The sequence below is a fragment of the Canis lupus genome, chromosome 24 (assembly GCF_048164855.1).
Source record: "Canis lupus baileyi chromosome 24, mCanLup2.hap1, whole genome shotgun sequence".
Taxonomy (NCBI): Eukaryota; Metazoa; Chordata; class Mammalia; order Carnivora; family Canidae; genus Canis; species Canis lupus.
Genome location: NC_132861.1, coordinates 32,210,433 through 32,235,925, shown reverse-complemented (window position 1 = coordinate 32,235,925; position 25,493 = coordinate 32,210,433). Strand labels below are relative to the sequence as shown.

Genomic DNA, 25,493 nt, shown 5'->3' with positions numbered 1-25,493 from the left:
CAATCAGTGCCTGACTCTTGGTTTTAGCTTAGGCCATGATTTCAGGGTCCTGGGACTGAGCCCTGCTTTGGGCACCACACTCAGTGGGGAGTCTGCTTGAGATCCTCTCCCTCTGCCCTTCCTCCTCTCTGTCTCTCTCTCTCTCAAATAAATAAATAAATAAATAAATAAATAAATAAATAAATCTTAATAAATAAACACATCTTTTCCAAAAATCATATTATTTGCCTAGACTTAGCCCATGACTCAGTCATTTTCCTATGAGCACATGTCAACATCCAGGGATTAAAAAGCAACTAAGAAATCACTGACTAATTCAGTACAATATTTACTATATAATACTATATAATGTTAAAATAATATTAATAATAGTTACTATATTATTTATAGTTAATATAATGTACAGTAAATTTATGTATACTAATATAATAAGTTATATAGTAAGATTATATAGTAAGATATTTATGGCATATAATATGTATTATTATATTTTATATGTTATGATATGTATAGTGAATAGAAGGGAGGGTTTCTTTCTTGAAATTATATACATATATATTACATTATAATATGATATGATATATATACACTTGTCAGTAAAATTAATGCAAACAGAGCTAATTTCTATAAATAAGGCAATATTAGCTCTCAAGTTCATCAGTCCAGTTCTCTTAAATAGAGCTCATTCTGAGAATATCTGGTAAATTTCAAATACAAAGAGAAGTCTCATGTAAAATCATATATGAATAATTTTTGGTTATTACTGTCTCTTTCTCTCTCTCTTTTTAAAGAAAGCCAGATCTTTATTATTACTCAAAAACCATCATTCTCAGGCCTTAAATGACTTACTAGAATCAGAAATTTGGCATCTTGTTCATACAAAGATTCAGAAATACCAAAGGGGTCTCAATATTGCCAGAGGCTTAAAAGATTGAAAAATGAATCCTACCCAAGCAATACACAATAATATTGCAATTTTAACTCAGAAACAGAAAATACATGCTAAAAATAAATGAACATAGAGATAAATTCTTAATAATCTCCTAGAAAAAAAAAAGGATAATTATCTGGTATTACATACTCCTAATTAAAAAAATTAAGAATTTAGGAGTTCAGTTTATAATTTAACTCTGTGATTCTTAAACCTACAGAGAAGAAACTGAAGCTCTTCAGAAAAAAGCCACAAGCAACAGAAAGAATTGCTGAACTCTCATTTATTTGGGTGGTCCAAATCTCTAGACCTAACCAGTCTCTGCATACAAACGAAGACACGCTAACAGGAATGTGCAAATTACATTGGCTGTGAGCCTTCACCAAGAAGGCAGGACCTTATCCTCTGGCATTTCCCAGGGGATTCCTCCTCCCTCATGCTCACAGCTTGATTCCAACAGCTTCACTCTCTGCCCAACCTTTGCCCTCTTCCGCACCTGCACTGACCCATGTCCTCTGCTTACAGAGACGCCTTGGAGAAGCTCTGTGCTGTACTGTTCGGAAGAGCCATTGGGAAAGTCTGATAATGATGCCACAGGGTACCACCTCCCCTGTCCGACCCCCAATATTGCATTTTGCTTTTCCCTTTAATTCAAAGTATAATTCACGATAGAGCCTTCATGTCTGTCGTCTGCCTTTTTTTTTGTTGTTCCATTCCTGTCTTGATAAAGCTTCTTTTATAACACCTAGCCCAACGCTTGGCACACATGAGCTGTCCAACAAATATAAATGATCGATAAAATATTATAAATGTTTTTCCTACAGGCAAGTTCCTAGATTTTGGCTGCTCAACCCTTTCTCGTCAAAACAGTAAAATGGTTCTTCCTATGCTCAGGTGATTTGCCTGAGACTTTACATTGCTTCCCATCAAACCTTCATGAAAAAGGTACACTTCCATTTTCCCCCAATTTATAGATAAGAGAACTGAGGAACAAAGAGGTTAAATGTGGTGAGCAGTAGCGCTGGGGATTGAACCCCAATAGTCTGCTTTCAGAGCAGAGCTCTTAACTTCCTAGTGAATTACTTCCTTCAAAAAGTCCAAGAGGTCAGGTGGAGGGATCCAGCTCCCTCCTCTCTGTTCTCTCTCTTCTTTGAGTGCTTTTGCCGGAATCATACTGTATGAAAACAGACCCTAAAAGTAACAGGAATAATAGGAATAATTACAACACCCTATCTCCCTCGCTGCCTTCCTGTCTTCCTCTCTGAGTTTCATGGAACAACACCCACATGTACCATGTCAGGCCCACACCAGGTACCAGAACCCCAAAGCTGGCTAAGAACTAGTCCCTTCCACAGAATCTTAGTCTTGTAGAAGAAGCAGAGGGGATAACAGCATTAACAACTTAACCCAAATAAACAAAGCTCAATGGAAGCATCTGGTAAACCTCAATGCAGATAATGTTGGTGGAAAGAGACAGAGGCCAGCAGAAAGCTGAGTTCATGAACAAATTAGGGGAAAAAAAAACTCTAGTCCAAGTCAGGACTGACTCCTGGCTCCTGAGGCTGTCACTGAGAAGTGTGGTCTATACAGCTCACAGGTAGGGAATAAATTGCTGCCAGATGTTCCTAAGGAATAAGCAAAAAGAAAGTGGCAAAATTACTAGGTTTCAAGTAAATCTCACTAGGCTTTACAGAGAGGACCAGAATAGAGAGGAATGGATCACATAAGCAAATAACTGAAGGAAAAGAAATTCAGCATTACTTAACAGTGTAATTTATCATTTTCCGGAGGAATATTTTAAGGGCAAAATTAAAGGTTCTATTTTGGTCTGGTATTTATTTAGGGGCATTTGTTTTGTGCCTGGGTTTATGTCTTAAGAGAGGTTGCAAGACACATGTAAGAGGTGTCCATTCATGGAATGGAGAAAGCTAGACATGTACTATCCCTACCAGAGGTCAAACCAAGGCCTGGGAAACACTGGTCCGAGGGAATATGGAAGATCCACTTCTCACAACTAGTTTACATTAAGGGGAGGAAGTATAACATCATAGAGCAAGGTGTCTGAAATCACAGAACCTACTAGGGCTCACTGTGATTTTCTAGCTATGCGACCATCGTCAGTTATATAACCTTTCAAAATCTTAACTTTTATCATCTGTAAGATGGAAATGAGGCTATTTTCTTCAGAGGTGTTTTGTTTTGTTTTTGTTTTTGTAATGATTAGATGAGATTTTTGCCTGTAAGTAGACTTCCTAGTGCTGGATCCATTGTAATGCCAGCTGTCCTTTGTTGTGGGTAGTGATGATGGTAGTGGAGATGAAGGTATCTGGAAGGGAAGGGGTAGGTTCTTTTACTACTTATTTCCACTGCAGCTATCTTCAACTCTCTACTTAAATAAGTATAATAATTCACTTAAAAAAGAAAACCCGCTAAAACTAAAAAAAAAATTAATAATCTGGGACCCTTTAGACATAAGTGCATTCTCAAATGCCCCTTGATGTCAAAATGCCAACCCATATATCTGTCTTTGGCAAGATTTGTGGGAGTCGATTCCCATAATGTTGATTTAAAAGCTTTGGCGACATGGTCCAAATATCTCCAATCTCTTCTTAATAAGGTTAGGGACTATATTTAAACCTTCACTGAATCCATTGATATTTTCTTCTTGTCGGGGTAAGGCTTACTTAATGTTACATTCTGCCTGTAAGTACATATGAGAGAAACATGGGATTTTTGGCTCTGGGACTGTTAACTTGGGAACTTGAAGTACTGTCTCTCTGTAAATGGGTGAACTACAATCACAAGTCTCCAACAACTACTGAAACAGGAAAGGGGTGTCCTTATTGCTTGGTGTTCACGCCACCTGTGATCTTCCAAGAAGAATCTTCCTTCATCCCTACTGGGGCTCTGCTGGACTTGCTCCCACCGCCCTCTCCCTTAAGACACCCCTAGAAACTGTAGTAGTAGCTACTCCCCTTCATGGTTTCAAATACCAGTCAGAAAGGCCATGCTATGGTATCAACTACAGCACCTAATTCCAACTACATCAACCTCCCAAATCACTTTGACTGAAACCATGCTGACAGGAAGGAGAAATCCAGAAATAATCCAGATTTGAATAAAGAAACCAGGAAGAGGGTCAATGTTTTGGAGAATTCAATATCAGGGCTTCCTACGCAAGGAAGTAGCAAATTTCTTTTCGAGCAAATGCTATTAACATTCTCTTTAAATTCAATGCTTTAACTCGACACGACACAGGGCGTTTGGCATGGACTGCATTTCCTGTCACAATTTATTTTGGAGTTAGAAAATGTTTTTGACTCAAAAACCAACTGAAAGCCTATTTCTCTGCTGTCATAAATCAAGTCGTCTCACCCAGCTCAGTAGGACTTAGGCCGTATCCAAGAATGGCCCACAAAATAGAAAGAGATGAAGAGCTTTTCCAAAGAGAGTGTACCTGCTGCCCGGGAAAGGATCGAGGGCATGGGATTTTCCAAACGATTTGGAGATAGTTCCTGAAGGCTGGGGATGGCCTTTTGAGTTATCTCACAGACTCTGCCTTCCCATTTCAACATCCTTGGAGGGTCTGGTCACCATGTTGGCAGGCTAGTGGGGTAAAATAGTTGTTTTTCTTTCATGATTGTTTCCATGAATGCCAAACCTCTTCTTGTGGATCCCTGAAGTCAGAAAGCACGTGTTAGGCTTCTGTGGGATGGCTCCACAGATGGAGCAGGATGGTTGACATTGAGCTTAAGTCACAGCACCTACCAGAGTTCATGGAACATGGGATACTCTCAGTAAACGCTTGACCAATGACGTGTCACATCTGCTGTTAAATTTGATTACTGCGTGTATCCTATTTATCTGTCAGCTTTTATTACCATTTAGGCATATCTTCGCAGACCATTAAATTTTCCACAACTTCGTTTCATAGCCAAATTTTTCATGAAGCCACTGGTACCACCCCTTGTGCCTTTATGACAGCCCTATTTAGACCACTTATCACACTATGCTGTATTGGCCTTTTGCTCAGCTCCACTACCCTTTAGACAAGGAGGGAGGATCTAGTGTTGTTTATCATTGTCACCCAGTGCCTAGCGCAGTAGACATCCTTTGGGAAGTGTTCAGTAAATGCCTATTGCATAAACAAAGTCTGACACCCAAAGTTAAAGCTTTGTATTTCTGAAGCATTTAAACTGACATCTATCAATTCTAAGGCTCCTGAAAAAAAAGGCTGTTTTCACCATAAATCAAAACTGGCTTGTACAATTTGCATGAGACAAACAACATCTTAATGCTAACCTTTACTTTCTATTGTGTGCTGTTCTCCTTCCTGCTAATTTTGCTGTCAGAGGTCCAGGAGGAGAGTGAAACACTTTAATTATGTCTCCTTTGCAAAAATGTAAAACACAAACCATAATTTTTAAGCATACTCTTTTCTTCAGGTGCTGTTTTGTTTTGTTTTGTTTAATGGCTGCCATCTCCTCTTTAAAAGTTAAGTCTAAAGCTGCCTTGGGCTTTATGGCACAAGAATGCAAAATATCTTCCTTCAACATTCTGTAAATATCTCTTGAGTTCTTATTACTGCAGGACACAGTTCCAGGAGCTAATGAGAGAGATAAAAGATGGACAAAATTGCTGATCACATTGAGCTTAAATTCTAGTGAAGGGGAGATGAGAATAAGCAAATACTTCAGAAAACATTAGGAAATGGTCCGTGTTCTAAAGAAAATAAAATAAATGGATGTCCAAGTCCAAAGGCTGCATCAGATTACTCTAGAATGGGTAGTCAGGGAAGGGCAATCTAAGAAGGTGGCATTAATCTGAGACCTGAATGAGCCACAGGAGTCAACCCATGAACCAGGGTTGCTCCAGGAAGGGGGGTTGGCAGGACACCCCAAGGTGGGAACACTTATGGCTTGGCCAAGGAACGGATCATCTTCTCCAGGCCTGCAGGCTCCTCTTAGGTAAGTGCCACAGAACAAATGTTTGTGTCAAAATTAACAGGTGGAAATCCTGACCCAATGTGATGGTGTTAGGAGGTGGAGTCTTTGGGAGATGAGCTGGTCATGAGCGTCGAACCCTCATGAGTGGGATCAGTGCTCTTATAAAAGAGACTCCAGAGAGCTCTCTCACCCCTTCCACCATGTGAGGACCCAGAAGATAGGCCATCTATGAACCAAGAAACAAGCCCTCACCAGACAAATCTGCTGGCACCTCGATCGTGGATTTTCCAGCCTATAGAACTGTGAGAAATAAATTTCTACTGTTTATAAGCCATGGTGTTCTGCTAGAGCAGCCCACATGGATTAAGACAGTAACCCCATGGAGCTGACCCCCAAGTCTAGCTCTAGCTCTACTTGCAAGAAAACCTGGCCCCACCAAAGACACTGTGACAGGAAAGAAGGAACTTAGCCAAGTTAATCACACAGCTATGTTTTGTTGGCATTGGCATAAACCAAACTTACCATCCCCCTAAGGTCATCAGATCATCAACAACCTTTATAATGTTTTCTCTTTTTGGAAACTTAATACTGGAATAACCATCTTTCATATTTCTACGTGTGTTTTGTATACATGCATATACACGTACACACAAGGTTCAGAAGGGAATGATTTTCTTTGAGGATCCTGACTACATTTCTGTGAAATTATTTGTTCCACAATTTACATAGTAGAGAGGCAAAGCAGTCCAGAAACTCCCTGCTCTTGCCTTCTTCTTTTGCACATACCTGCTCTATATATCCATACTAAGTTAAACCCTTTACATCTGATCAGTCCAACCAGGAGTTTTTCTCACAAGTAGATTTTTCTGGGAGGCAGGGGCTGGTCTGTGGCCTTGAAGATGGACAGAAGAGGTTCATGCATCCTGTGCCACCCTGCAGGGAAACACAGAACCACCAGATTCTAGTATTACTAAGCAGGTCAAGTTTTTGCTTCCTACCTACAAAGCCTGTGGAGGGCTTTTCTTTTAAATTGTGTTTTTAATAAATAGTTCATCCACATGTATAAAGTATGTGAGCTATTGGTGATACTTGTCCTTGTTTTCTCATTTCATCTTTGTAGCAATCCCATGAGGTAGGTGTTACTCTGGCCTTTTAGAAGAGGAAAGGGTGGCCCAGGGAGGATATGCAAAATTACCTCTGGTCACACAGCTGATTTCTTCCCCTTTCAGCTGGGATCTGAATTGAGAGCTCAGGAAATCCACTTCTTTTTTGCTTTGGCATGCAATACTAGCTCATGACAGCCTAGTCTGGGCTCCCACGTGGGCCCTGCTTCGTTCTCCCCAGGGGCATGGCAGTTCGAATCTTGGGTTTGTTGGTGGGATTTTGCTTGCTCTGAAATTGCTGTAATTTGCTTCCTAAGAAATTTCCTGAATCATTGAAAATATACAGTAGGTGGCAAGAGAGTGGGAGATGGTGGCGGTGGAGGTAGGGAGGAACAGAAAGAGAAAGAATTAAAGGAAAGCTCACATTTTGGAGCTCCTGCTACATTCCAATACTGAGCAGGGCTCTTTATATGTAAGGAATCTCCTTAAAATTCTCCATCTCTCAGCCTTTGCCTCCTGGTGTTACCCTGATTACCCAGGAATCTGAGGTCAGCAGGCCCATGGAAAATCCCAAATACTAACTGGAAACAACAGCCACTCAATGATTTTTTTTTTTTTTTTTAAGTGTCTGAGATTAGAAGTCCCCAAAGCAAGCTTGCTGCTCTTGGGCACCTCTCTGTGGCCACCGCAAGAACATTCCAGAAAAACCATTAAAATGCATTGAGGAGCTGCTCAACGGAACAATAAACCCTTGGCTTTCTTCTAGTCTGTCTTTTCTGCTTCGTGTCACATTAAGAATATAAATGGTTGACAGAAATGTGCTTCTTAACTATTAGTGACTGTCTTCTGAGTGCTTTCTAACAGAAATATACGCTGAGAGGCTTTGGAATCATAAGCGGTCCAAGGGACATGCTGCACTGCCAGTCAGCTGGCAGCTCTCAGATGGGCTAATTAGTCTGCATCTCAGTTTCTTTATCTGTAAACTGGGATCCACAACCCCTACCTTTTAGGGATGCTGTGGAGATTAGATGAGACGAGGCATATGGATGTATCCAACTCATTCAGTGACTAAAAGAATGGGAGCTCCTTTCCTCTCTCTCTCCTTTGCTCTATACACAGCATGATTTCCATGGACAAGTCTGACATGGAACACTCTCAGATGAGAATAAATGTTGCTTTGTTTCTGAGCTCTGCCCCAAGTCTAAGGGAAAAGCACATTTCTAGGAAAACCAAAGAAAGTGAAAGAAGTTTGTGAGAGCAGGTTAGCTTCAGAGGCCTTTCATAGAGAGAAGCGATCTCTGATCACAGAGCTGAGTGAAAGGAAGTGTTTCTGGCAGGCCCTTCTGGACAGGCTTTCCACAAGGGGACCTGCCTAGAGCATTCTGGGCTGGCTGCAGACCCGGGCTGCCCCTTCCCCTTCTGGGACAGCAGCCGCCCTGCTGCGGCAGTCATGTTTGGGGCCACTGGGTGCACTCAGGATGCAGGAAGGGCAGCTCCTCCCCCAAAGGCCAAAATCAAAGGACCAAGTCCTTTTTCTCTATTTGTATTTATTTGGCGACTGCTGCAGCAAAGCTCTACCTGTGGCTACCTTTCACAACAGATGTCCTGTCTGCTTTCAGCTGCAGGAATGTTTCCAAAGCAGATGCCAACCACGTGCTGTTGCCCAAAGCTCCTATTTGCATAGCTGTAAAGGATCTAGAAGACTCACAGAGAAGCCAAGAAGATGGACAGCCAGGACCCAGTTGGTTCTCCTGTCTGGTAGGGAAGAGAAGGAAGGAGCCCTTAGGGAGGGAGAGCCCTCTGTGTGTCCCCAACTGCTCTGCTTTTACCTTTGCCATCTCCTTGAAAAAGAGCATGGCCTTTGGGTACCGAAAGGCCTGGGTTTGAATTTTGCTGTGTTATTTGGGGGCCAAGAGGCCCTGAAGAAACCACTAACCTTTGCTAGGTTTCAGATTGCACATCTGCAAAAGAAAGCCCACGATTTTGTGAGAAGAAAATATGATAACAAATGCAAAAACCTCACAGAGTTTTAAAAAATCAATTGGTTATTTTTTTAATTAATGGGGAATGATTTACCAATAGCTTCCTAGAAAATGAATACACTAGTGATATATTCATATAAAACATGTTTAAAACAATTAATAGGAAGACCGTATGCATTTAAAAATATATTGAAAAACGAACCCCAAAATGTTGATTATTTCTGGGTTACAAAATCTAAGGCAGTTTTTATTGCTTTATTTATAGTTATCTGTGTTTTCTCGTTTTTTGGCAATGAACATGTTTTGCTTATATAATAAAAAGTAGGGAGAGCCAAGACTGTATAAGAATCTTAACAGTTCAGAAGAATGTTCAAGATACATTTTTGTGAACAAAGGCTAGGATATGCATAATACCACACTATGCTATGTGTAGATAACACATAGAAACTGCAGTAAGGCTATAGAATAAAGCTCTTACAATCTCTATGTGGGGAAATTGTAGATGCTTTTCATTTTCTTTCTTTTTGTTTTGACACCACTTTTCCTACATTTTTACATTAGTTCTTAAAGTCCTGAAAGGAAAAAAAATTACAATGAAATTGTTTAAAAGACACACAAAAGGAGAATAGACATTACTGATAGGAAACAAACATATAAAATAAGTTAATAGAAATAGATATATGGGTCACTAAGCATACAATGGTGAATAAATAGCATATCCAATATTCTGTAATGTCCCCAAATCATCTCATATCTTGTCTCAGTGCCTTTGCTCAAAGTCTCTGGAAAAGGCTATAGCACCTTACTGCACTGATTTGTTCACATATCCACTTTTCCCTCCTAAAGTGTAGGAACCAGGCCTCACGCACCTCTTTATCTTAATAAAGCAAAGTGACTGGAATATAATATGTGCTCAATAAATGTTGATTAAGTAGGTAAATTACTTAATTTAAAATCTGTTTCATGTCTACTCTAAGGTATATCGATCTCAATGCCTGCCAGTAGAGTCTGGTTATTGGGAAATCTCAGGCCAAAATTACAGTTGTAAGTCTGTATTATGAGGCATCGTAGGATTAACCAAAATAAAGATTATAATATCACTAATATTGGAGCTAACCTAACAATAATTTATAAATAAAAAGAAAGCAAGAATGAAAACCCATGATCATAAAAAGACCGTATGTTTATTTGAAAGGCATCCTTGCCCAAATTGAATTTTGGCTATATCTGCGCACACGCACATAAGAAGAACTTCTTGATGTTGTTAAGCATTGCTTGTAGCTGGACTTCTTCCTGTGTTCATGCTCCATTATGGTTACACATTAGAATCACTGAGAATGTTTTCTTTTGTTTTTTTTTTTAAACTATGACCCCAAGTTAATGAATCATAATGAATCTGGTATGATTCTGTTATCATACCAGAATCTCTGGCAATTTGAAATTAGAATTAAGAGTTATTTTCCTTTAAAAATGGAGGAAAGAAGTTATGTTTTAAAGCAATTTGAGTCCTTTATGGGAACACTCCATCTATGTATAATCAACAGGGTGATCTTAAAATGTCATCTGAACTAGAACCCAACTGAACAAACCAAGACACATGATTATCCTAGCCGTGAACCATATTTTTAGGCTCATGCTTCTAAAGGATATGATCAAGAATGAACCCAGGACAATTAGCTGTTGCCTGATTGCCAGAATCCTGGCAAATTCTGTACCAAATGAATGTCCTGTCCTGGTAGTTTTGAAAAAAATAGGGATGGGAGTTTGGGACTGGGTAGAAAACTGACAGCTCTTTAAAAAAAAATTAGGGCACCTGGGTGGCTCAGTGGTTGAGCATCTGTCTGCCTTTGGCTCAGGGCATGATCCTGGGGTCCTGGGCAAGATCCCTGCATGGAGCTTGCTTCTCCCTCTGCCTATGTCTCTGCCTTTCTCTGTGTGTCTCTCATGAATAAATAAATAAAATATTTAAAAAATTATTATGCAGATACTAGAAGTAAAATATGCCCATGTATTTTCTTCTGTCCAAGGATGTGGCTCCCCAGATAGCCAATATCAGTCATGGAATGCTATGATGTCACTCAAACCTCCATCATCATCTCATGCCTGTGATGTCCTTACCCTTTCAGACTGGTCAAGATTACCACTCTCTCTAGCCTCCTAGTCCCTACAGGTCTTTTCCATGGTAAAAACCTGATCCAGAATAAAGAACATTGTACATTTATGATGATAAGAATAGAAATTATTAGAGAGAGAATCAAATAACAAAGGCAGCTGTGGATATTGGAACAGGTCCTGAGTCTACTTACCTGGGTTGAAATCACATAACCCAGACTGCATTGCAGTCTGACCCCCTCTTGTGTGGGGGTTTGTAAGAAACAAAGAAAATAAGCAATCAAAGATATCCTTGGTTCATGGTTAATTTGCTGACTGTGGTGTTGCACATGTTGTCTGAGGTAAGAATATTAGATGCCAATGACCTCACAATGACACAGGAGGCCACCAGTGCAGATGAAAACTATGTACCAAGGTATTGTCAAAGGCAATTTTTCTAAAGGTTGTGCTTAGTGTTATTTTCTCTATACTTAGAATGATTTCTATGATCTTATCTTGGCTTTCTATTAACCAGGATTTTTGTGAGCTTTCTTTTTTATCATTGAATAATCCACTTCTTTCTCCCCTACCAGGTTTGGAAGTTGGACATTCTGTTTCTATTCTTTTCCTGGTTATTTATTTATTTTTTGTGTCTACCTAAATTTTCAAAATCTGACTTTAATCAATAATATCTTTACCTTTATGAAGAGCATGAAGAATTTAGAATAATTTTATCTTCATTCCATCCCCTCCCCATTTACATTCCACAGAGTAGTGTTGCAAATATTTCATTGATATTTGGCTTTATAGCTCCATATTATTGTTATCACTATTATTATTATCCCACTGCCAATGCTTTTTTCAATTTAGTCAAATGTTTACTATTTCTCTGTTCAGCATTTCTTACATCTTTCCTTCTCAATTCAATCTCTTTTATAGAGCATGTGGACTTTTTTTCAGTGATGGTTTGTTAATGGCAAATATACAACCCTTGCTTGTCTAAAAATATCTTTTATTGTACCCATATTCCTTAGAGACATATTCAGCTACATATAGAATCCAAACTTGATTGCTTCTTTTCACCCTGAAAGTAATCACCAAAGTCCATACACAAGATATCTAGGTGATTCATTCACTCATCCCCTCAGGAAGTTCTCCTCATAACTCTAAATAAAGTAGCTGCCACCACGACTAGAATTCAGTCTGTCTGCCTTACCTCCCTTTAATTTTCTCAACAGAACTTATTGCTATTTGATGTACAATATATTTAATTGTTCATTTGTTGTTTATTTGTTCTACCAGTTTGATTATTAGCTCCATGGAAGAATAAGAAATTTGTTTTATTTGTTGCTATATCCACAGGTCCTAAAACAGTACCTGGAATATAACAAGAATTATGCATTGCATGAACAAAATCATATACTTTTGAATAAACTAAATTAGGTACATATGATATTATTTTTTGGATAATTATTGGTAGTAGCAAGAAAATTAGAAAGAACTTGAATCTCCATCAAAATCATCTGGATAAATTATTGCTGCATCTGTACATCAGAATACAATGAAATACTTTTTCTTTTATTTTTTTAATTTTTATTTATTTATGATAGTCACAGAGAGAGAGAGAGAGAGGCAGAGACACAGGCAGAGGGAGAGGCAGGCTCCATGCTGGGAGCCCGACGTGGGACCTAATCCCGGGTCTCCAGGATCGCGCCCTGGGCCAAAGGCAGGCGCCAAACCGCTGCGCCACCCAGGGATCCCCTGAAATACTTTTTCATTTATATTTGTTCCTTTTATTCATTTATTCTTCTCCTTATCTTTATTCTTCTAGGCTATTGTTAGATAATGTGTTCATATACCTCTTTTCACTTATTAATCTTTCTATCAGTTGCATCTAACCTAATATTTAAAACAATTATTGAATATTACATTCATATACTTTATTTTTCATTTTCATTTGTGGAAGATCAATTTGATTATCTTGAAAATCTTCTACTCATTATTACATAATATCTTGACATTTACTTATAGTTTTGGTTTCTTATTTTCTGTATTTATTAATTTAAGAAATATTTTTTGACAATTTCATTGCTTCACATTCTTTGGGGATCAATATCCAAAGGAGATTGTTATCTCTGTTTTTGTTCATGGTAGGTTTTTTTTTTTTTTTTTTTAAGATTTTATCTATTCATTCATGAGAGACACAGAGAGAAAGAGGCAGACATAGGTAGAGGGAGAAGCAGGCTCTATGCGGGAAGCCCGACGTGGGACTCGATCCCAGGTCTCCAGGATCATACCCTGGGCCGAGGGCAGCACCAAACCACTGAGCCACCTGGGCTTCCCCATGGTAGGTTATTTATCAGTGTTTTCTGATTTTGGATTATGAGCTCATCTTTAGCTAGTTCATTGTGGCAAACTTATTTGAATTGGAAAAATATTACATTTCTTTGTATTGAATTTTGTATCTGCTACTTAGAAGCAATAGGACTTTTTTTTGTATTTAATACACCCGTTAAAGTCTGTAACTTCCTCATAAAGACCTGAGCACTTATTTCCTATCCCTTCCTGTCTATTATAATGCTACTTTCTTGCTCCCAAAATTATTAAATAGTCCTACAGCTTCTTTACTTGTAGCTCAAATTATCTAGTCTAGTTTTCAATCTTTCTTCATTTTGGCTGCTGGAAATTCTTATTCTTCTTGCAAATTTGCAATGGAAACTATTTTTGTTATATCCTGTACAATTTCTGGGTATTTCATACTGGGAAAATATTTGGGCTCTCTAATATACCACATGACTAGAAAATGGAAGTGATAACTTATTATTAAGATTACATTTTGACCAAATAGGTGAGGTTGCTTAACCCAGTTTAATAAATCCTTAGGAAATGGGATTTGAAATAAAAAATGTTCTATTTATGTCTATGCTAGTGATGAAAGAAAGTTTGAGAAACTCAGGCTTCATTTTCAATTTTGAAGAAAATGAACACAAGAAACACAAATACACGGAAAAGTAATTTCTAAATTACTAAATTTACTAAATTTTTCTAAATTTTTTGGCTCAACACCCAGAATATTTAGATCTTATAGCACTGTTTCTCCACATGTATCCTTGACTTTTTCCTTTCTCTCAGTCCACTCAGCCAATTTATCAGCAAATCCCATTGGCTTTATCTTAAAATTGTTTCTTTTTTAAAGATTAGATTTATTTATTTACTTTTGAGAGAGAGAGCACACACAAGCAGGGGCAAGGGAAGAAGCAGAGGAAGAGAGACAAGCAGACTCTGTGCTGAGCATACAGCCTGAGGTGTGGCTCAATCCCATAACCCTGATGCCATGACCTGAGCCAAAATCAAGAGTTGGACACTTAACCAACTGAGCCAACCAGGTTCCCCCATCTTCGAATTGATTTTGAATCTGGAATTTTTATACTCCATACTCTAAGTCACCATCACAAGCCTGGACTACAGAACTTTCTAGATGATCACTGTTTCTACTCTTACCCTCTATTGTCTATTTTCAATATAGCCAAACAAGATAGCTTATCAAAAAATCTGTCAAATCTGTGAGCCATACTCTCCTGTTTAAGGCTTTCCATAACATTTAGAAGAAAATACCAAGTCGTTTCCACTGTCTACATGATAGGCTCCTGGCCTCCTCTCTAACCACATTGGTTTAATGAAAAGGTTTTGGGTCTTGATAGTCTAGAAATATTAAAATGACACACATTAGCATAGAATTAAATAAATTATAATTTATTGACTTTCTTTTTTAGGCAATGTAATTTACCCCTTATTATGGAAGGAAAGAATTAGTACCTGTTATAAGAAACTATTTCACTTTATTTGGGTAAAGAAGCCTTGTATTTAAGGAAAGCTAAATAACAGTTGAAAGTTAAGTCAACAAGAAATTATGTCACAAGATACTGTAAGATAAAGTTTCAGAGAATGGTACAACTAATGTGTAATTAGAGTTCAGGGGAGGGAAAGAATATTGTTGGCTACTAATTGGAAAAGTTCCTCGGAGAAAAAAGTCAGTTAAGAGTGCTGTTCAGTTCAGAATGGCCTTTGCATGAATAACCATTTGTTTTACAATGACTGTTTCAAAATGATGGCATTGACTCCTTTACTCTTGCTTCTCTGCAGACTGTACCAACAAATAATCACAATAATCTCTTTACCTTGTTTTATGTTTCATTGCCTCAGGAGTAGTCCAAGGAGCATGCACCTCTTTTGTCTGCCCATCTAAACTAAATGTATGGCCTTCTTCTTGTAATGAACCACAAGGATTGGATATCACTAATTCTATCCCTGCCATCTGCCAATGGCTGCTAGAAAAACTGGCCTTTTAAAACAGCTAAATTTTGTTCCAATATGAAATCTCAGGTATGTTCCAATGTTTTAGGATCAAAGTAGTTCATTATAGAAATAATTTGTAAAAAGAAATTGGAGAAGCATCTTCTTTTGCCTCCCACCACTGCTGATCATTCATGTCAATCCTATCCTAAGGAGAAGCAGATAAAGGCCAGGCTAAGGTTGCCATATCATATCATTCTGAGCTGCTTCCAACAACTTGGTATAACTTGCAGACAACTACAGTATGTGAAGCTAACTAGTGGTAGTCCCTAGAATCCATAGTTTAAGGAAGTGCCAAATTAAAATGAAGGCAGTCTTTTGGCTCTCTGGAAGCTTGGTAGGATTACAACTCTTAGGATAATGTTTCATAATTGTAGATCATTTAAATGTAAATCTTATCAATTGCTTTTGTTTGATTCTATCTTTAGGTAGTGTAATTATAATGCTTTTGTTATTCTTAACAAATCCATTTGAATAATCCAGAACCACCAAAGAATTTTTTTGTCTTTCTTCTTGGACTTGGATTTAATACAGTAATTTTGATTTCTTTTTCTTCTTTGGTTTTATTGCTATTTTTAAAGTGATTATACAATTGCTCTAATGGTAGTCTGAAAGAATTGTAATTCTTAGGATAGTGTTTTATAAATGTACATAATATAAATGTGAATCTTACTACTAAATTGATCTTCTAATTTTATTTCTAGATAGCCTAGATTTGTCATTGCTGCTTAACAAATCTGTTTGTTTGTTGATCCAGAAACACTGCCAATTTTTTATTCCTTTTCTAAAGTAATTTTGAATTATCTTTCATTTGGTTTCACTGCTGTGGCCAAGTGATCATTCTCAGATGAAAACGATAGAATTATAATTTAAGATAGTGTTTTATAAATTTATTTTATAGTGAATTTCATGAGTAAATTGTTTCCTTTTCTTTAATTTACAGGTAGTATAAGACTAGTATATCATTTGTTCCCATTGAAAAACACCCATAACATGAATCTGAGTAAGAGTTTTACTAAGAAGTCCCACAATTGGAGATACTTGGAACTCTACATTTATCTATGAATTTCAAGAGATGAATTCCCTCTGTGTATAAGACTAACATGTTTAACTAAATAAATCTTGTTTAAAAAAATATTAAACAAACTGCACCTGCAGATACTTGTGGGGAAAAAAAGAAAGCAGCCTTAACTAGGTGGTAAATTTGCAGGGCTAGTCTCTATCCAAGACAAAGGATGAAGATGACCAAATTGGCTGCCAAAAGAGACACAAGTTTGAGAGCAAAGGGCAGGAAATGGGTCTGGAATAATTCCTATACAGAGCAGAGTGGATGTTTTAGAAATATTTCATGATGACCATGGCTACTCCCTAACTTAGGTAAGCCATTTAGTGCTGGGCCAGCTCTTTCTTACTGATAGGGATAGACATAGAATAGTTTCAAATGTTAACTGACATTTGAGAACATTGCTTCAGATGCTCCACTCTCCATACTTCTTATTTTCCTTTGCTTAGTATTAGATAACTCTGTTTCTGAATTCTTAACTCTGTGACCCTAATTTTAATACCTACCTTTGATGCCTCTGAACGTGGTACATTTGATTCTCCTACATCCTCTTCTGCTCTCCATGATGTTAAACTAAGCATACTGTTTTTGGCTCCAACAAGAAAATTCTTCATTAGGTTCTTCTTGAGGAAGCCTGCCTTTTTCTGGCTGCCTACTTCCTTACTCACTACGCTTAATCCATTACATCCTTTATTCTTTTCAGTTTCATGGGTCTCTCATGAAACAGAAGATCTATAATGGCTACTGCTTGTATTATTTTCATCTTTGGTAAATTATTAGGATTTCTTGATGATAAAGATTGTAGGACTGCAATCAGTTTAATACACTTTTTATGGTAGAGGGAGCAGTACAGTTTGATTAATAAAAATATTCCAATCTCAACTACCCAATAAAGTGGATGAAAATTAAAAAAATTAGACTGACTAAAACTAAATTAGTTATCTAACTTAGGATTTATAAAAAGAACAATACAATAAACCTAAAGAAATATAATGAAGAAAAAAAGTGAGCAGAAATTCATTCATTTAGAAAAATATAAAAATTCTAGAATCCAACAAAGAGTTAGTCTTTTAAGAAATAAAAACAAGTATAAATCATTAGCCCTAATAAAGAAACAACATAGGAAAAACCCAAATAAACAAAAAAGACGATGCAGCAACCACAAATACTGAAGATAATAAAAAAATCATCAGACAACTTCTGTCACCTCCAGGCAAATATATTTGCTAACCTGAATAAAACTGTTGAATTTTTAGGGAAAAAAATCTAAGTTAATGAAACTGTATATCTAAGTGTACCAATTAAATAGAAAAATAGAAACAGTTTTCAAAAAGCTACTGCCCAAAGAACAGTAGTCCTAGGCAATTTTTCAAAGTATTTTTTCTACACATTTAAAGAACAAATACTTTCCATGCACTTAAACATGAAAGAAGACTGTCCACTTTTCTAAGAATTCAGCTTACCATGGATTTTAAGATTTTATTTATTTATTCATGAGAGATACACAGAGAGAGGCAGAGACATAGGCAGAGGGAGAAGCAGACTCCATGCAGGGAGCCTGAGGCTGAGACTTCATCCCAGAATCCCAGAAACCCAGGATCACCACCTGAGCTAAAGGCAGATGCTCAACCATTGAGTCACCCAGGCTCCCCTTACCATGGACTTTAAACCCAATAAGGCTAGCTCATAAAAGAAAACTAAGACCAAGCAAGAATTCTAAATGAAGTATAAATAAACAGAACCCAGCACTACAGCATCATGAATATTACTCCTTGAATATAAAACTAGCTCAATAAAAAATAAATAAATAAATAAATAAATAAATAAATAAATAAAACTAGCTCAAGATTAAGATATTTATTAACATAATTCAAGATATCAAATAAAAAATCCAAACATTAGAGCTATTATTGTTAAAAAAAGCATTTCACAAAATTTAACATTTTTTTCGATTATTGAAGTGCTGTATACATTCAGAAAAGTAAGCATATTATAAATGTATATAGCTCAGAGAATATTTATTGAAATATTCCAATAAAACTTTATATTAAAAAAAATAAGAAGCTGTCAGGATTTGGCCTCCTAGCCATATAGGACCATGAATTTTTTCTAAAGATTCAAAAATAGGGGTATGTAGGTGGCTCAGTTGGTTAAGCCTCTGAATCCTGATTTTTGGCTTAGGTCATGGTCTCGGTTATAAGACTGAGCCCCACATTCGGCTCTATGCTGAGTGTGGAACCTGCTTAGGGTTCTCTCTCCCCCTCTTCTCTGTCCCTTCCCCCTGCTTGTGCTCTCTTTCTCTTTCTTTCAAAAAAAATAAAAAAATAGGCACAAATATATATGAATAACTAGTGTACGATAAAGAAGGCACCACCGATTCCTGAAGAAAAGATAATACAGCTCAATAAATTTTTTAGACAAATGGTTATCCATCTGAGATGAAACATAAAGTTGAATCTTTATCCCATTGTCTAATTCTGAATAAATCAAAAATTGAAACATAAAAACCAAAACCACTAAAGTACTAGAAGAAAACATGGGGATATTTATATGAACTAAGAATGGAAAAAGTCTTTTTAAGCATGAACTCAAACTCAGAAGCCGTAAATGAAAAATAAATGAAAATAAAAACTTCTGCATAGTGCAATCTACCACTAGCAAGAATCAGGGGGAGGGGGAGAAAAAAATACTGCCAATTAATATCACAGACATTGCAGCTGCTGATGGAAATGATGGTCTCTGTCATTGTTGCAATGATTTCCCTTATAATTTTTAAGTACCAATAAATCAAATATTTTTGTTATGGTGATACAATCATCTTGACATTTTTAAAATTTAAAACTATATATATCTTGAAATGAAGATCAAAGACTCAATTTCTCAATTTATGTAAGAAGACAAGACAGTTTGTGAGTCTGGTGCGTGCAAGCCCATGCAAATCTCAACGAGCAAACACACATCCTTCTGCATTACCACTCATGGACTGGCATGGTGCCCCAGTGGTGTGTGTGTTTAGGAAATGACATGTGAAGGAGCCTTCTTGTCACAATTGCTACTATGCAATTTTTGATGAAAATGCTTGCTGAACAAAACCCTAGTCTATAAACAGACTATATACTTTGTTAAAATCATGACTTGAACAAAGAGGTACATTCAGAAAGCATTCTTCTGCACTGCCACAAACCTCCAGCAGGCAGGTAACAATAAACAAAGGAAAGCTTTTATTGCAGGAATCATTCTTACTGTAGCTCAAAGACTTTCTAAACCCGTGAAATATAAATGCAGCAATATTGGCATCAGTACAAGTAACTTTAGATCAGAATTTCCAAACATAATGATGCAATTTATCAAAGATTAAACAAAAAGACTTCCTTTGAAACAAAAGTTACAGATCACTTTCAATGTAATGATTACATTTCTTGCTGAAAAGCAAATAGTAACATTTTCTCACAGCAAAAAGGTAGAATTATTTAGAGGTGGAAATAATTTTAGGAAAAATAATCTAAGTTGACCTCTACTTACCTCCTCATTATTCCTCAGACTACTGTAGAATCAGGAAGAGGTGTAAGAAGCTTTGTCAAGGTTCACCATATGGGACTGTTGTGGGTTAAACTGTGTCCTTCCCTCCCGCAAAATATGTTGAAGTCCTGACACCTACCACCTGTTGAATGTGGCTGTATTTGAAAATTGGATTTTTGTAAACACGAGCAAGTTAAGATAAGATCCTACTCATTTAAGGTGAGTCCTAATCCAGGGTGAGTAGTGTCCTTGTAAAAAGAAATACAAGCACAAACACACAATGAGAAGAGCATGTGACAACAAAGTCAAAGATTGGAGTGATTTGTCTACAAACCAGGGAAACTTGAAGGATTGACAACCACCACCAGAATGTAAAAAGATGCAAAGAAGGATTCTTCCCTAAAACTTTTAGAGGAAGCATAGACCTGTACATTCCATTTTTGGACTTCCAGCCTATAGAACTGTGAGAGAATAGATTTCTGTTGTTTCAAAGCACCCAGTTTGTGATACTCTGATGGTAGCCCTAGGAAAGTAATACAAGGACTTGACCCCCCTACACTTCCAGATTATGCCCCCTGGCCCTATGAAGCTACTGGAGAAACCAGCATGCAGGTCCTGTGGGATGTGTGCCGGCAGTGATGGAAAGAGCCAGTATTCCTGTAGTCTGGTCGGGGTGGGCTCATCCCCGAACTGATGGAATGATGGAGGTTGCAACAGATGCTTGCCCCCACTCTGGGGAAGATGGAAGCCCCTGGCAGAGCTGGTACATGAGTTGGAAAAGGCTGAATCCAAAGCTACAGTGGCATGAGGTGGAAAAAGGATGAATCTGAAGCTATGGTGAGAGCAGTGTCAGCTGGGTTCTCCATAATCCAAGTGGCCATAGACCCAAGAAATAAGGAAGGCTCAGAGACCAGGTGGTCAGCCCACTCCTGGTGACATCAGCTCATTTTGTTGCTCTCAGGGTCAGCTTCCTCTTGGCTATTCCCAGATTTACATTTCTTGCTCATCTCAACTCATCATCTCATCATCTCATCTCATCTCATCTCATCTCATCTCATCTCATCTCATCTTATCACCTCATCTCATCATCTCATCTCATCCTTGCACCTTTTTTTCTCATCCTGTTGCCTTTTGTTTCTGTTACATACAGAAATTCACTTTATTTGACAAACTTTCATACTCTCCTTTTGTAGAGTGCTATCAGGCACTGTACTAAACTCCTTTAATGTTTAGATTTTTAAGTTTATAGTAAAATGAATCAGGAAGTTCATTGTTCCCATATACTCCCTACCTTCACACACACACACGCACACACACACACACACACAGCCTCCCCTACCATCAACATCCACACCAGAGTGGTACGTGTGTTAAAAATCAATGAACCCACATTGGCACATCCAATGTCTATATCAACCAAACTCTGTAGTTTACACTGGGGTTCATTCTCAATGTACATTCTGTCCATTTGGACAAAGTCTAAGGGCATATGTCCACCATTATAGTATCATACAGAGTTGTTTCACTGCCCTGAAATCCTCCATGCTCCTTGTATGTATCCCTCCCTCCCCCTAATCCCTGACAACCACTGATCTTTTCACTTCCTAAAAGTTTGCCTTTTCCAGAATGTTGGATTATTGGAATCATATAGCCTGGAACCCTTGAAGTTTGTTTTTTTCACTCAATTATTTGCAAGTAAGTTTCCTTCATGTCATTTCACGGCTCTTTTTAGTTATGAAAACTATTCCACTATCTGGATATACCACAGTTTATTTACCATGCAGCCTTGTTAAAGACATCCTTTCTCCTTTTATCACAGCTGGTCTTTTCCTATGATTCTGTACCCCTGTTCATTAGACACGTTGCCTGTACTTGGATCAGGTAGCAAAATGATTAGCTCAGGCTGTTCATCTAAACTCTCTGCTCAGACCCAAGCTCCATGGCCAGTTTCTTTGGCAAACCATTTAGCCTCTCTGTGTTTTAATGTCCTATCTCTAAAGTGGAGGGTCACTCTCACATCCCTCATGAGCTTGTGGTGTGAAATGAAATAATAATACAGGTAGGGTGCTCACCACAGGACCTAACTCAGCACAGATCAGCTGGGTCACTGATGGTATCTTTTCAGAAGGCCCAAAATCATTTGATTGATTTCCTTCTGAACCCCCAAATTATTTTAAAAGTATTGTCTTCTAAGATTTCTGGAAGTTGTTATGTTTGTCTACCATGTTCCTGCATATAAACAGGATGTATGAAGATGTGTATTGTCACCTAGCAACATCACGGTAACAGAGGACAAACAAAGAAACTGGTTTTGTTACTCCAAGTGTTAAATTCTGTGTGGATTCAGATGCAAATTCCATGGCAAGGCAATGCTAATGATAAAAATTAATTCACAGAGAAGGAAAGAGTTAACGAACCTAAATGCGTGCAATAATTTGCCAGACTTATGCTGCACTTCAGAAACCAATTATAGCCTATTTCTATATCTCGTAGACATGGGCCAGGTGTTCACATCAAATCAATAATGAGAAAATGTCACTTAGGTCCCTTCAACATCTCCCACTGGAGCTCTGATAGCACCAACTTCAAGGAGACCAGCAGCCTGCAATCTTTACAGCTGAAATACCTCCTCAAAATATCTCTGAGTGAGCACATTCAATGACATCTCTAGCAAATAAATAGCTTTAAAAAATGTTCTGTGAATGGCATGCCACTTCAAGACTGTGGATCAACCCAATTAAAACATCAGCTGTAAAACATTTGCTATGTACCTTGACAGGAAACACGGACTGAATAATAATTGTCTAATTTGTTGGGAATGTTTATAAAAAAAAAAAAAACAAAAAACAAAACCTCTCTAGGGCTTCAGGATACTGAAGAGCTAGTGAATAAAACTTTCTAGCTTCTGGGGTTCGGCACACATATTACAGAATTCTGGCAAGATTGAAGCTTTAAAAAGCTTCTTTTGACTCCTTGGCGCCCAAGGAGTCCAATCCATTCTTAGAGAGCTTTTTTCTCAAAGGATATGTGAAGAAATGGAAAGAATGTATTTAGATTATTGAGAGGCGATTATCATGTCACATGGGAATAAATTCATCTGTGATGCCTATGGAGCTTATTGAGAGAATGTGCAAAGTATTGACAGGGTAAAATCAAGTAAAAAAATACATCCTTTCGATAAACTACTAGGATATAGGGGAGTTGCACAAAGTGGTAAAGAGGGTCTTTAGAACTGGAAATAAACTGGATAATTAGCAAGAAGATTACTGTTCGACATGTGAGCTGAAACGAAGTGGGATGCCTAACTGACTGAGCCACCCAGGTGCCCCAGAATGGCAGTTTAATTTGAAATTAATTTTAAGCCTTTATATTTGAACCAAACATACATAGAGGCAGAATGGTGACAGTCTGCACAGTATCATTTTAAGGGGCATAGAAAAGACCTTTTCCCCCAAATTCTCCTACACAGTGTCCTGCCTGACATCTTCACTCCATCTTCTCTGACTTTTCTGCCAACTAGAGGTTCATTGAGGTTTGCACATGCTCTCATTTCAAACATCACATTCTACTTGAGAATATGATCATCTGCCTACTGGTCCTGCCTGCCCTACAGGGAATTGGTTCATTCATACTTGATACCTCCTAGCACTCAGCTGAGACTGAGTGAGGGGGAGCAGAGCATTTCTTGAGGGTTCCCTGGGCATTTAATATAGTGAATAGCATTTATTTATTCTCCTGGGGCACAGGAGATAATTTTGAAGCACGGGAAACCTTAAAAGAGAACTACCCTAGGTGACTTTCATACTGGGTATTAGTCCACCAGATTAGAACATAAGGCAACAAGCCGCAATGTAGGGATGGCAGGAGAAAAATCTAAGAGAATTAGAAAAATAAATGATACTGAGACTGATAGGTTTCAAAAATAAATGGTAATTACTAATAACTTTGTCTATATTCAGGTATGCAAATTTAGAGCATGAGACTCTAAAACCAGGTGGGAAAGAATGACACAAATCTTTTAGGTAATTCTCCTCCCTCATTTTACCCCTCATATCACAGTGTAGCAGTATTTATATGGGTGGCCAACATGAAATGCCACAGCTAATGACTGGCAGCGTCCTGATGGGGGGCAGGCAACTTGATTTCTGGGGCTCTGCCCTAACACTACACCGTCCCTAACAGTTAGTGTGGTTCCTTTTTAATCGCCACCAGCATTTTACATGATTCATTTCTCTCATTGTCATTCTTGAACGTATGACTCTTTGCCAAGCCACTGTGATCATTTGGGAGAATAATGTCAAAATGTAAAAGCCAGCATCTATAAGTACTTGCAGGGATAGAAATTCTACTAAGTTCTCAAGCTTTCCCCTCTCTCTCACTGGGGACATTTTTTAGTTTTCTTGGCTCTGCAGTCTGCCAAATATCCACAGCACCTAACCACAAATGAAAAAAAAAAAAAAAAAAAAAAGACTATCACTCCAATTAGATGCTCAACCCAACTAACATTCCCAGGCAGGCTCGGAGCCATCACAACACCCTCCAGGTTCAGAGTCATGTCTTTTGGAAAGCAGCATGTAGGGCTCACCACAACCCTTACGTTCTCCCAGGGTGTATCATGCTCAAAGCCGTCAGGAAGAGTCATAGCAAAGCCAGGCAACAAAGAAATAGATTTTTTTTTTTAAATTTAATCAGAGACAAATCATTTCTTTCTTCCAAAAACACCAAGCATTATTCACATGAATATGGGAGTTCCTATTTATTTGAGAATATTCCCCCATCTATTTAGAAATTCCTTACCACATGTGCTCCTTCTCTTATTTCCTTTTTCAGATCCCACATTCTTAGCATTAATTCCACAAACATTTACCCAGAACCTATCATGCGTTGGGAATGAGCAGCAATGCAAAGACAAATAGAATATTCTTTCCCTTGTGGGAGTTCACCATCTGTAAAGGGGAGCACACCTGGTAAATACAGAATTAAAATACCACTTGCTAAATGCTAGGGCAAGAAAGAAGTTCAAGGTGGGAACAGGTATCGGGTGTCCCGAGAGAGACAGAGAAGTTACTGTGCAGTGGGGGTGTCCGATAGGAATCTTGGAAAGGCGTGTTCTATCTGCTTCTTCCAGTCTCCCTCCCCCACCAACAGTGGCTACCATGTAGGGGATGTGCTGACCTAGAAAATCCATGTTATTCATCGCTCTAGAGGAAGGGACAGCCCAGTCTCCATCCCAGTCACCAATGTCTGAGCCTGGGCCAAATAAAGAGGAGACAAAGAGACAGAGAGCAGGATGGGGCTGGGCTGGAGGATGGCCTGGGCTTCCCACAGGTGGAGACAGCCATGAGAAGAAGACAATAAAGAAGTCTGTAAGAGAGTAGAGCATCATGGTGCCTGGGACAAGCAGACATGCAAGCCATGATGGGCTGAATGAGAGTCGGAGAACTTCCAGGGAGGCCCCTCTGTCCTTCTAACAATGATTCCAGATGCTACCCTATAAGAAGAGTC

At 38.1% G+C, this 25,493-nt stretch overlaps 2 long non-coding RNA genes across 4 annotated transcripts; one reads left to right on the top strand and one right to left on the bottom strand.

Annotated features, from left to right (window-relative positions):
• Positions 1-2,627: 2,627 nt before the first annotated feature.
• On the bottom strand, positions 2,628-11,386 carry LOC140616482 (uncharacterized). 2 transcript variants are annotated; one of them, XR_012016952.1, is made up of 8 exons: positions 11,269-11,386; positions 8,569-8,735; positions 7,984-8,200; positions 7,073-7,304; positions 6,664-6,810; positions 5,234-5,537; positions 4,389-4,608; positions 2,628-3,257 (listed from the first exon to the last, which is right to left on the bottom strand). It is a non-coding gene; the product is annotated as an uncharacterized lncRNA (long non-coding RNA). The 2 variants fall into 2 exon arrangements; XR_012016951.1 differs by lacking the exon at positions 5,234-5,537 and having other exon boundaries at positions 2,633-3,257.
• Positions 11,387-11,454: 68 nt separating this feature from the next.
• Positions 11,455-16,497, top strand: LOC140616480 (uncharacterized). 2 transcript variants are annotated; one of them, XR_012016950.1, is made up of 3 exons: positions 11,455-11,489; positions 15,257-15,436; positions 16,350-16,497. It is a non-coding gene; the product is annotated as an uncharacterized lncRNA (long non-coding RNA). The 2 variants fall into 2 exon arrangements; XR_012016949.1 differs by lacking the exon at positions 11,455-11,489 and adding an exon at positions 13,234-13,400.
• The last annotated feature ends 8,996 nt before the right edge of the window (positions 16,498-25,493 follow it).